The following is a 10,500-nucleotide window of genomic DNA, read 5'->3' on the forward strand; positions in this document are numbered from 1 at the left end:
TTGACTTTATCTTTTAAACCTTTCATTGAGCTTTTAAGTTAAAGTTTTATTTGTGTCTTTTAGCACCAGAAAGCTCTTTCCTATTTAAAAATACCATCCTGTAATGATAGGATTTCTTTATAAAAGTTCCATCTGCTCATTATTTCAGTTCATAGTTTTGGTCCTTCATGTTGGAAGCATTCCTCAAATGAAAGTTTTGTGGGAAATTTGAGGCCTTGTCGACTGGTGGGCTGCCTAGTAGGGTAATCAGGTGGTAAGCCTGAATTTTTATTATTGTTTGAATGATCCCCAGTATTGGAATTATTCATAGGTCTTTTCTTTGTAGCCATCCAATGTTTCCAAAAAAGAGTCCTCTGAGTTCTTGCGTGTGGCTGGGGTCGCTGGCTGGTTGTGTCTGGGTGCCCAGCGGGGTCAGGGGCTGAGAGCCGTCATTGGCACGGGGACTCTGACTTGACCCTTCCACTCTCGTTTGGGCCACTCACCTGATTCTGACCACCCTGTGGTCCTTGTCCCTCCGTGTCCTCTGCCTGCCTTTTGTCTGTGGAAAACTTTAGTCAGAGAATAAGTTTAATCAGAGAAGAGAGACATGTGGAAACAAAGGAAGACAGTCTGAGGAGACTAAGTAATAATAATGTAGTCGTTAAGCACAGCCAAGGACCTTGAGTTCTCGAGGGCTACAGATAATATTCTGAGTCACATCCTGTGAGCTGTCTTATGGATACCAAAACCCCAGGTGGAGTAGTTAACTACACAAGGACCAGACTGTACCCACAACATAAGCTGCCACAATTCCGAGAACTGGCCTCAAAGAAATGGGAACCAATGGACCCTGGAACTGAAGATTAACTGGACCTAAAGAGGACACTGATCAGGCTACCGAGGACCAATTTGAAGATGACTGCCAGAGCTGATGGTGCTGTTTCTGCTTGTAGTTCCTCCTGCCGCCGCCTTACCGCCTCTGCTGTCTATAAAAGCTCTTGCCCCGCTGGTTGCCAGTGGAGGGAAGTCGGCCTTTGGACAGATGTCTGAAACTCTCTTCCCCTAGTTGCCAGCATCTGAAATAAAGCAAACTTTCCTTTCCCCCAACCCGGCCTGTTTATTGGCTTTTGTGCAGCGAGCAGCCAGACCTTGCACACTCCTCTAGTTACCAATTCTATTTTTATAGAGCAAAGCCTCCAGTCTGCAGCAGAGTCTAGGTCCTAAAACTTGGTGCTGTGCACTCAACCCGATATTTTGAAAAGCCAAGTTTTTGTCTGTGACTCTATAATCAGGTATCTTTGTGATAGAAAGGACAAGGCTAGGATGGCTAAGCTGAAAAAATAAAAATCTCCTTCTTGAGACTAAACGTATGAAAGGATAAGAAATCAGGGTGCCATTTTTAATGTTTTCATGTGGCTGGAAATGAAACCTGGATTTTAATCAGTGGATGCACCTTACCATTAATGTAACCTACCATTATGATGACTCTTTCAAGGAAATTCAGCAAACTGATCGCATCTTTATCAAGTGCATTTAAAAAGTCAGCTTCCTGAGTGCGAAATATTTTCCTAAATCTGAATGGTCAGAAGGTTGTCCAAAAGTTCCCAATGAGCCCGTTAAACGCACCCCAGGATCTACCACTAGAGGGCGATGATGAGCACAAGCTAGGTCTTTGCACTTAAAAAGAGTCCCCTATTTTTTTCAAACAATAAGGCTATGGAATTATTTTTCCTACATCCTTGCGGTAGCCTATCATTTCGTTTTGATGCCAGGTTTGCTGGAAAAGATTGAAGGCGGGAGAATAAGGGGACGCCAGAGGATGAGATGGCTGGATGGCATCACCAACTCTATGGACGCGTTTGAGTGAACTCCGGGAGTTGGTGATGGACGGGGAAGCCTGCTGTGCTGAAGTCCACGGGGTCACAAAGAATCAGACACGACTGAGCAACTGAACTGAACGGAACTGAACTTAACCCTAAGGACTTCTCATAACTCCATCTGACTCATAAACCATGCCAATTCGTTGCAATGATTTTGTATATGACTTTCTGTTATGTATGTAGATATAACATGTCTGTTACTGTAAGTGGGCACACAGCAAGGATAATATTGTAAGCAGCATCTTGGTGAGTGAAAAGCACTTAGGGTACTTGAGATGCTATGAAATGCAATACTTTTCAAGTGTTCTTTTTTTTAATGGGGCGAAAGCTTGCTTTATTAATTTATTTTAATTTTAAGTTTATTTATTTTTTAATTGAAGGATAATTGCTTTATGGAATTGTGTTGGTTTCTACCAAACATCAATGCAAATCAGCCAAGTGTTCTTTTTGAAATGAATTTTACTTGGTATATTATTTTTTGAATGTAGTAATTTAATACTCATAGAATGTTACCATGAGGTAATGCAACATGTTACAGTGTTTTAATGTCTAATAACATCTCCAAAATAAGCCTTATTAAATCCTGCTAAGGGGAAACTTCCTTCTCATGTTTTGAGACAGAGAAGGCAAACAAGTTCTGAGACTATCAGAGACTTCTCTGGCCAGCTCCAGAGGCACCAAATTTATCTGTGACCCAGATTTGATCTGGAGCTGAGCGGAAGGACGCCAAGTTGAAGCCAAGTTTACACTCTGATTCCTCTGTCTCAAGTGGCTTTATTCAAAAGGAGCTGAGTAGGAATGAACCGAGGTTAGAGGCAATATTTTTGTTATTTGGTAAACAGGTACAGATGGCATTCATAAACAGCAGTACATGGCATTCACAGGAAACAAAACACTTGAAAATACACCTGCTTTTCTAAGTTGCAGGCTTTCCAGAGAATTGTCTTGTGCTTCTGAAATAGAGCAGGACCCTGTAGTCCTTGCTCCCCCTCGACATCCTCTGCCTGCCTTTTGTATGCAGAAAACTTTAGTCAAAGAATAAGTAGAACTAGACAAATGAGAACATACATAAACAAAGGAAAACAGTCAAAGGAGACCAAATAATAATAAAGTAGTCATTAAGCATAGTTGAGGACCTTTAGTTCTTTCTCAAGGACTTTCTGAGCATATCCTGTGAGCTGTCTTATAGATACCAAAACAACAGGTGGAGACGTTAACTACATGATGTCCAGGCTGTACAGAAGCTGCCACGATTCCAAGAACTGGCTGCAAAGAAATGGGAACACATGGACCCTGGACCTAAAGATTAACTGCATCTAAAACAGCCAAGATGATGCAGGTCAGACCACCGGTGACCAATTTGAAGATGATGGTCAGAGCTGACTGTTCTGTTCCTGCATGTAGCCCCCTCCTTCTGTCTATAAAACCTCTTGCCCCACTGGTTATGGGAGGGAGCCGGGAGTTGGCCTTTGGACAGACGTCCACCCTCCCCTGCCCCCAGTTGCCGGCATCTGAAATAAAGCAAACTTTCCTTTCCACCAGCCTGGGCTGTTTATTGGCTTTTGAGCGGCTAGCAGCCAGACCCTCCACCCCACTCTCTTTGGTAACACTTCCAAATCACGCTTGGCGTTTAGTTGATTTTAAACCAAGAATGGATGTACCCTGGCCTCTGAATCCATCTTTTGAATTTATTTGAAGAAGACACAGCCTGATGTCAGTCTGTAGTAGAAAAAGACATAGATGAGGGACTTCCCTGGTGGTCCAGTGGTTGGGACTCAGTGCTCCCAATGCAGGGGGTACAGGTTTGATGCCTGGTTGGGGGAACTAAGATCCCACAGGCTACTCGATACTGCCAATATATATATATATATAGAGAGATAGATAGATAGATATAGATAGATAAGATTTGACTATGAAAGTGCAAAAATGTCAATTTCTAGGGGAAATCAAGTACTATCTATCTTGGCTGAGATACCAAGGCAATTGATTCGTGGCAGCTCCTCCTGGCAATGTGTGATGCCTGAACCAGACCCCTAACTGGGGGTAATTGTGGTTGCCAGGATGTGGAGCACCTCCCCTCCCGCTGAATGGGTGACTCTGGCCACTTTCATCCGCCTCGGAGCCAGAGTTTCCCCAATGATTCCCGCCCTCCAGTGACTCTGCGATAATGTTCCAGATAAAAGAATACATTCATAGCATCACTACCAACAATCAGAGCCCTTCCAGTGGGAAAGCTACAAACTGAAGTTTTCTTCCAGGTTCCTTGTTCTTTGCCTCACTCACATACTGATTGGAGTTTTTCTGCAAGAAAAAAAAGTGTTTTTTTGTTTTTTTTTTCCTCTCTCACTAAAAGTTCTGTCCAACTCCATCGACTGCTTAACAAGCAGTAGCCAGGGGAGGAGATCTGAAGGTCACTGGTTGACCGCTGGCTGGGGGTGCTCTTTGGCTGTTCCGACTGGTCTAATCAAACTCGCCTCACCATGGAGTCAGGAACTCACATTTCCTCTTTCATTTGGTCCACAAAAACTCATAGAGTTCCTGCCAGGGGCTGGCACCTTTCTAGGGGCTGGCTGTCTAGAGGATCCTCTGGTGGCTCAGACAGTAAAGAATCCGCCTGCTGAGCAGGAAACCCGGGTTCAATCCCTGGGTGGGTAAGATCCCCTGGAGAAGGGAATGACAACCCCCTCCAAAATGCTTGCCTGGAGAATCCCATGGACAGAAGAGCCTGGTGGGTGAAGAGTCTGACAAGAGTGAGCGACTAACACTTTCACTTTCACTTTTCATGTAGTGGATTAAAAATGTCAAATCCCTGACTTCATGTGGCTTATATTGTGCTGGGTAACTAGACAAGAGTCATTTAACTGAGCACATGTCCAAATAATGTCAGGTAGGTGATCAAACCTATGAGAGCAATAAAACTGAGTAGGGGGCTAGAAGGGGATGGGACAGGAGCGGGCAGTGGGCTGAATCATGGCTCTAATCCCTTCCCAGACCCTAATCCCTGCCCAGCCCTAATCCCTACAACCTGGGAATGTTGCCTCCTATGGCAAAAAGGACGGCAGATGTGATTAAGAATTCTGAGATGGGGAGATTATGTCAGGGAAATAAAATTAAAAACAAAATCTCCTGCCTGCCCCGGAAAGCTCTGCACGAAGGTAGAGGAGAAAGAAAACAGTTTTGTTACTGGATAAGCATTAAGCCAGCAAGATACACGTTACAGGCGATGCACAAAGAGACGGCAAAGACAGAGAGAAATGTCATGCTATCTGATAGCCCAGCAGATGCGCACGTGTTCTCGAGGGAAAGTGTAACTGGTTCTGGGTGAAGGGACCTGATAGCACCATTCTTCATACAGAGTTCGCCCTACATTCACCTGGAATTGGCGGCCACCCGGGAGAGCTAACTGCCTTCATGCAAAGGAAGCACACACTTCCTGGATCTCGGTGACGACGGGAGGCGGCTTGTATCTTGGAGCTGCTGAGTTAGGCTCCCACCTCCCAAGGGAGGGGACACTGGCTGCTGTTCCTTTGATGTTTGGGCTTGGAAGAGATGACTCCCAGTTCCTCAAGAAACACAGTCCTGGGTGTAAATCTGGCAAGAGGCTTAGTGAGCTTTTAAAAATATTTACATACACCTCAAAGGCACAGAGAAAGGACTTCTAATTAGAAGTTTTCTAAAGAAAATGCCCCTAGGGATGGGGTGGGAGGGGGACTTTCCCCCCTTTTAGCACCAGGGAGAATTAGAACATTTTTCTTAGTTTGCACTTGTATCTTCCCTTACATTACCCTGAGTGATCTGGGTTCCCTCACAGTGTAACCACGAGTGTCCTCATTAGAAAGACGCAGAGAGACGGCTGACTACAGCAGAGATAGATGTGGCCATGAACCCAGATGCCATCCTGCTGGCTCTGGTGCTGGAGGAAGGGGCCCCGAGCTGCAGGGCACATGGGAGGCAGCACTGGGAGCCTCTGCAGGGAATGTGGCCTTGCTGACACATTGCTTTTCACCCAGTTGAAACTGGCTTAGGGGGCTTGATCCAGAACCGTGAGAGAATAAATGTGTGTTGTCTGAAGCCACTGAGTTTGTGGTCATTTGTCATCTGTGATCTCATCCAGGTGGGGGTGCAGAAGGGAGAAGAGGGTCATTGGGGAGCATGTTGTGAGGAGATGAGGTGTGTGCATTTGTTAGTTGCTTGGTCGTGTCCGACTCTCTGCGACCCCATGGACTGTAGCCCACCAGGCTTCTCTGCCCATGAAACTCTCCAGGCAAGAACACTGGAGTGGGTGCCATTCCCTTCTCCATGGGATCTTCCCGACCCATATTTGAGCCCAAATCTGAACAAACTGAAAGAGTGAGGACAAAGAGCTGGAGGAAGAACAACCCAGGCGGACGAAGCAGGGACTCCAGAGACTCTCCCTGCCGTGGACGGGCTTTTGCGGTCGCCCCAAGCAGCTGGCGGGATGTCAGATCCCGCAGACCCTTCGAGGCCCTGGCAGCCCATTGACATGTTGTCACATGGGGAGTGAGCCACCCGATCTCTGTTTAAAAGGATCGTGTGGTCTGGGAGACTGGGCTCAGGGTGGCCAGGGCAGGGTGGGGAGAGCAAACGGCGGCAGGGCCGAGCAGGAGCGGTCAGCTGGCAGGAAACCCTGGTTTTCTTTGGAACAACTGTGTTCTTTCCTTTCGGGAGAACGGACCCCTGGAACTAGACCTGCAACGGAACCGCCCTGTTGGCACTTGGCAGCAGGGTTGGGGGGGTGACATTTGATCTCAACCCAGGGATTCTGTACAGGGTCTGTCCTTGCCTTGCGTCCTGAGGTCACGTTTCTGCATTAAAGGATGGTTTGGGAACTGCAGAGGGAGGAGCACTATGACCTATTCCTGAAGTTTCCACTGGACCCAGCAAGACCCCTTTCACCCAGGATGCTGGCCTGGGACAGTCCAGCATCCGCTCCTGTGGAAGGGAGGACTTCTGGGGGTTGAGGGCTGCGGGAGCACCTAGGGGTGATGGCGCTTGCATGAGGCCCTCCCTGCAGACGTGTCCTCCACCATGGTCAGTATGGAGGAGCTTCCTGCCTCCTCCCCTCACTGTCTGCTGCCCGGGAAATGAGCTCTGACAGTTTCCGAATCGGTCTTGGGGATGCTATGTGAAGCTGGAGAAAATGATACAGGGGACCGAAGTTTCCTCTCTCTTCTCCTGCTCCCTATTGGTTCTTTCAGAAATCAGCAACAAATATTTGGCTTTATTTCATAAGAAGTACTAACTCAAGGGGCTTCCCAGGTAGTGCTAGTGGTAAAGAGCCCGCCTGCCAATGCAAGAGATGTAAGAGACGTGGATTTGATCCCTGGGTTGGGAAGATCCCCTGGAGGAGGGCATGGCAACCCACTCCAGTATTCTTGCCTGGAGAATCCCATGGACAGAGGAGCCTGGTGGGCTACAGTCCCTGGGATCGTAGAGCTGGACATGACTGAAGCAACTAATACACACACACGTACCCAAGAGGTATGTCCATCACTAAACCAACTTCTTTCAACGTCCAAGGAGATGGATGTTGAGAAGACATCCATCTTCTCAACAAGCACTGAGAACTGCTTGAACCAAGGAGAAGCAGCACAGACCATTTCTTTTGGGCTGTTGGTCAGGCCGAGCAGCAGGTGGTGGTATTGATAACATATTTGCTGGGTGTCATGAGTGAGGCCCGTGGGCAGGGCTGGGACGCCGTACCTGCTAGAGGGACGCAGTTTTCCTTCTTGTGGATGCAAGCCTCCTGCTAACCAATACCTGGGTGTCTTGGAACCGGGCAGGACCCTGTGGGGCCTTCTCGGGGACACACCCTTCCCCCAAATTCTCGGCTGTAGCATCTCTCTGAAGTAACTAGATAACAGTATCTGATGCACACTTCCTGAATTGTTTGACAGTTACAACCTGCACCAAAAGGAAGAATTTAACTATTTGATGACCACGAGCTTGAGGGCTGATCATGGGTTAACTCCCCTGACACGGCCCTGTCACTCCACCATCAACCAGAGACTGACCACACACCAAGACTCCCCTCTCTCACCTGGCCTTTAAAAATGCTTGGCTGTAAGGCAGAAACAGAGACACAGACATAGAGAAGAAGCGTATAGATGCCAAGCGGGGAAAAGAGGATGGGATGAATTGGGAGACGGAGATTGACACTTATACAGTATTAATACGACATGTGTGCTAAGTCACTTCAGTCATGTCCAGCTCTTTATGACCCCAGGGACTGTAGCCCATCAGGCTCCTCTGTCCATGGGATTCTCCAGGCAAGAATACTGGAGAGGGTTGCCATGCCCTCCTTCAGGGGATCTTCCTGACCCAGGGATCAAACCCGAGGATCTTACATCTCCTGCACTGACAGGTGGATTCTTTACCACTAGCAACACCTGGGAATTCCTTTGTGTTAACGTAAAATAGGTAACTAATGAGAACCTACTGTATAGCACAGGGAACCCTTACTCAGTGCTCTGTGTGTAAACAAGAAGGAAACCCAAAAAAGAGGGAATCTGCCATTGTGGAGTAGGCAATGACAACCCACTCCAGTACTCTGGCCTGGAAAATTCCATGGACAGAGGAGCCCGGTAGGCTGCAGTTCATGGGGTCGCAGAGAGTCGGACATGACTGAAGCGACTTGGCAGCAGCAGCAGCAGAGGTATATGCACGGCTGATTTACTTCACTGTACAGCAGAAACTAACACAATATCATAAAGCAATGATATGCTAATAAAAATTAATTAAAAAGTATTCTTATTAAAACTTCAAAAAGTGCCTTGCTGAAACCCATCAAGGAGTTTGGGTTTTTTCAGCACTAGCTGTCCTCAACTCCTTGCTTGGCACCTGAATTAAATGCTGCACTCTCCTTCACCACAATCTGGGGTCAGCCGATTGGCTTCACTGCATGCAGGTGGTGAGCAGATCCAAGTTTGGTTTGGTCATGTCTTCATAGGGGATTTCTGGAGATATTGTCCCCCTCTAGCCCTGGCAAGCCCACCTACCTGGCCATGTAATCCAGTACAGGGGATGGTGGTGGGTTCAGGCACCATTGAGAGGGAAGAGGAAGCCTCCCAGTGTCCTTCTCTGGTATCACTGTCTGGTGGGCCCTTGACCCCGTACAGGCCTATCTTTTTCTTTCTGGTGTGTTGAAGTTGAGACAGTGTCCACGGGGCTTGGTCATTTGGCCGTTTGGCTGGTCGTAGATCCGTGCCTCCCTAAGGCATGTTGAGGGTGAATCCCCGAATGCCAAGGTCTAGAATTTCTGCCTGGAGGAAGGTCAGGAGTCCCTCTCCACTCCTCTGCATTTTCTCTCTGCAGAGGGAAGACCTTGTGGTTCTATATTAGTTCCCTTTGTCTTTCCAAAGACGAAGGTACAGTGGATGGAAAACTGATCGGACAAGAGGACACTGCTAGTTGGGACCAGAGACTGTGGAGTAGTTGATCTTGTTCTTGTTCAGTCACTCAGTTGTGTCCGATTCTGCAACCCCATGGACTGCAGCACGCCAGGCTTCCCTATCTCCCAGAGCTTGCTCAAACTCATGTCCATTAAGTCGGTGATGCCATCCAACCGTCTCATCCTCTCTCGTCCCCTTCTCCTGCATTCAATCTTTCCCAGCATCAGGGTCTTTTCCAGTGAATCAGGTCTTCACATCAGGTGGCCAAAGTATTGGAGTTTCAGCTTCAGCATCAGTCCTTCCAATGAATATTCAGGACTGATTTCCTTTAGGATTAACTGGTTTGATCTCCTTGCAGTCCAAGGGACTCTCAAGAGTCTTCTCCAGCACCACAGCTCAAAAGTATCAATTCTTTGGCACCCAGTCTTCTATATGGTCCAACTCTCACATCCATACATGAGTACTAGAAAAACCACAGCTTTGGCTAGACGGACCTTTGTCAACAAAGTAACGTCTCTGCTTTTTAATATGTTGTCTAGGTTGGTCATAGCTTTTCTTCCAAGGAGTAAGGGTCTTTTAATTTCATGGCTGCAGTCACCATCTGTAGTGATTTTGGAGCCCAAGAAAATAAAGTCTGTCATTGTTATCATTGTTTCCCCATCTTTTTGCTATGAAGTGACTGGACCAGATGCCATGATCTTAGTTTTCTGAATGTTGAGTTTTAAGCCAACTTTTTCACTCTCCTCTTTCACTTTCATCAAGAGGCTCTTTAGTTCTTCTTCACTTTCTGCCATAAGGGTGGTATCATCTGCATATCTGAGGTTATTGATATTTCTCCCCGCAATCTTGATTCCAGCTTGTGCTTCATCCAGCCTGGCATTTCACATGATGTACTCTGCATATAAGTTAAATAAGCAGGGTGACAGTATACAGCCTTGACATACTCCTTTCCCAATTTGGAACCAGTGTGTTGTTCCATGTCCGGTTCTAACTGTTGCTTCTTGACCAGAATACAGGTTTTGCAGGAGGCAGGTAAGGTGGTCTGGTATCCCCATCTCATGAAGAATTTTCCAGTTTGTTGTAATCCATGCAGTCAAAAGCTTTAGCATAGTCAATGAAGCAGAAATAAATGTTCTTCTGGAATTCTCTTGCTTTTTCTATGATTCAATGGATGTTGACAATTTGATCTCTGGTTCCTCTGCTTTTTCTAAATCCAGTTTCAGCTCAGT

This window comes from Cervus canadensis, chromosome 3 (assembly GCF_019320065.1).
Source record: "Cervus canadensis isolate Bull #8, Minnesota chromosome 3, ASM1932006v1, whole genome shotgun sequence".
Taxonomy (NCBI): Eukaryota; Metazoa; Chordata; class Mammalia; order Artiodactyla; family Cervidae; genus Cervus; species Cervus canadensis.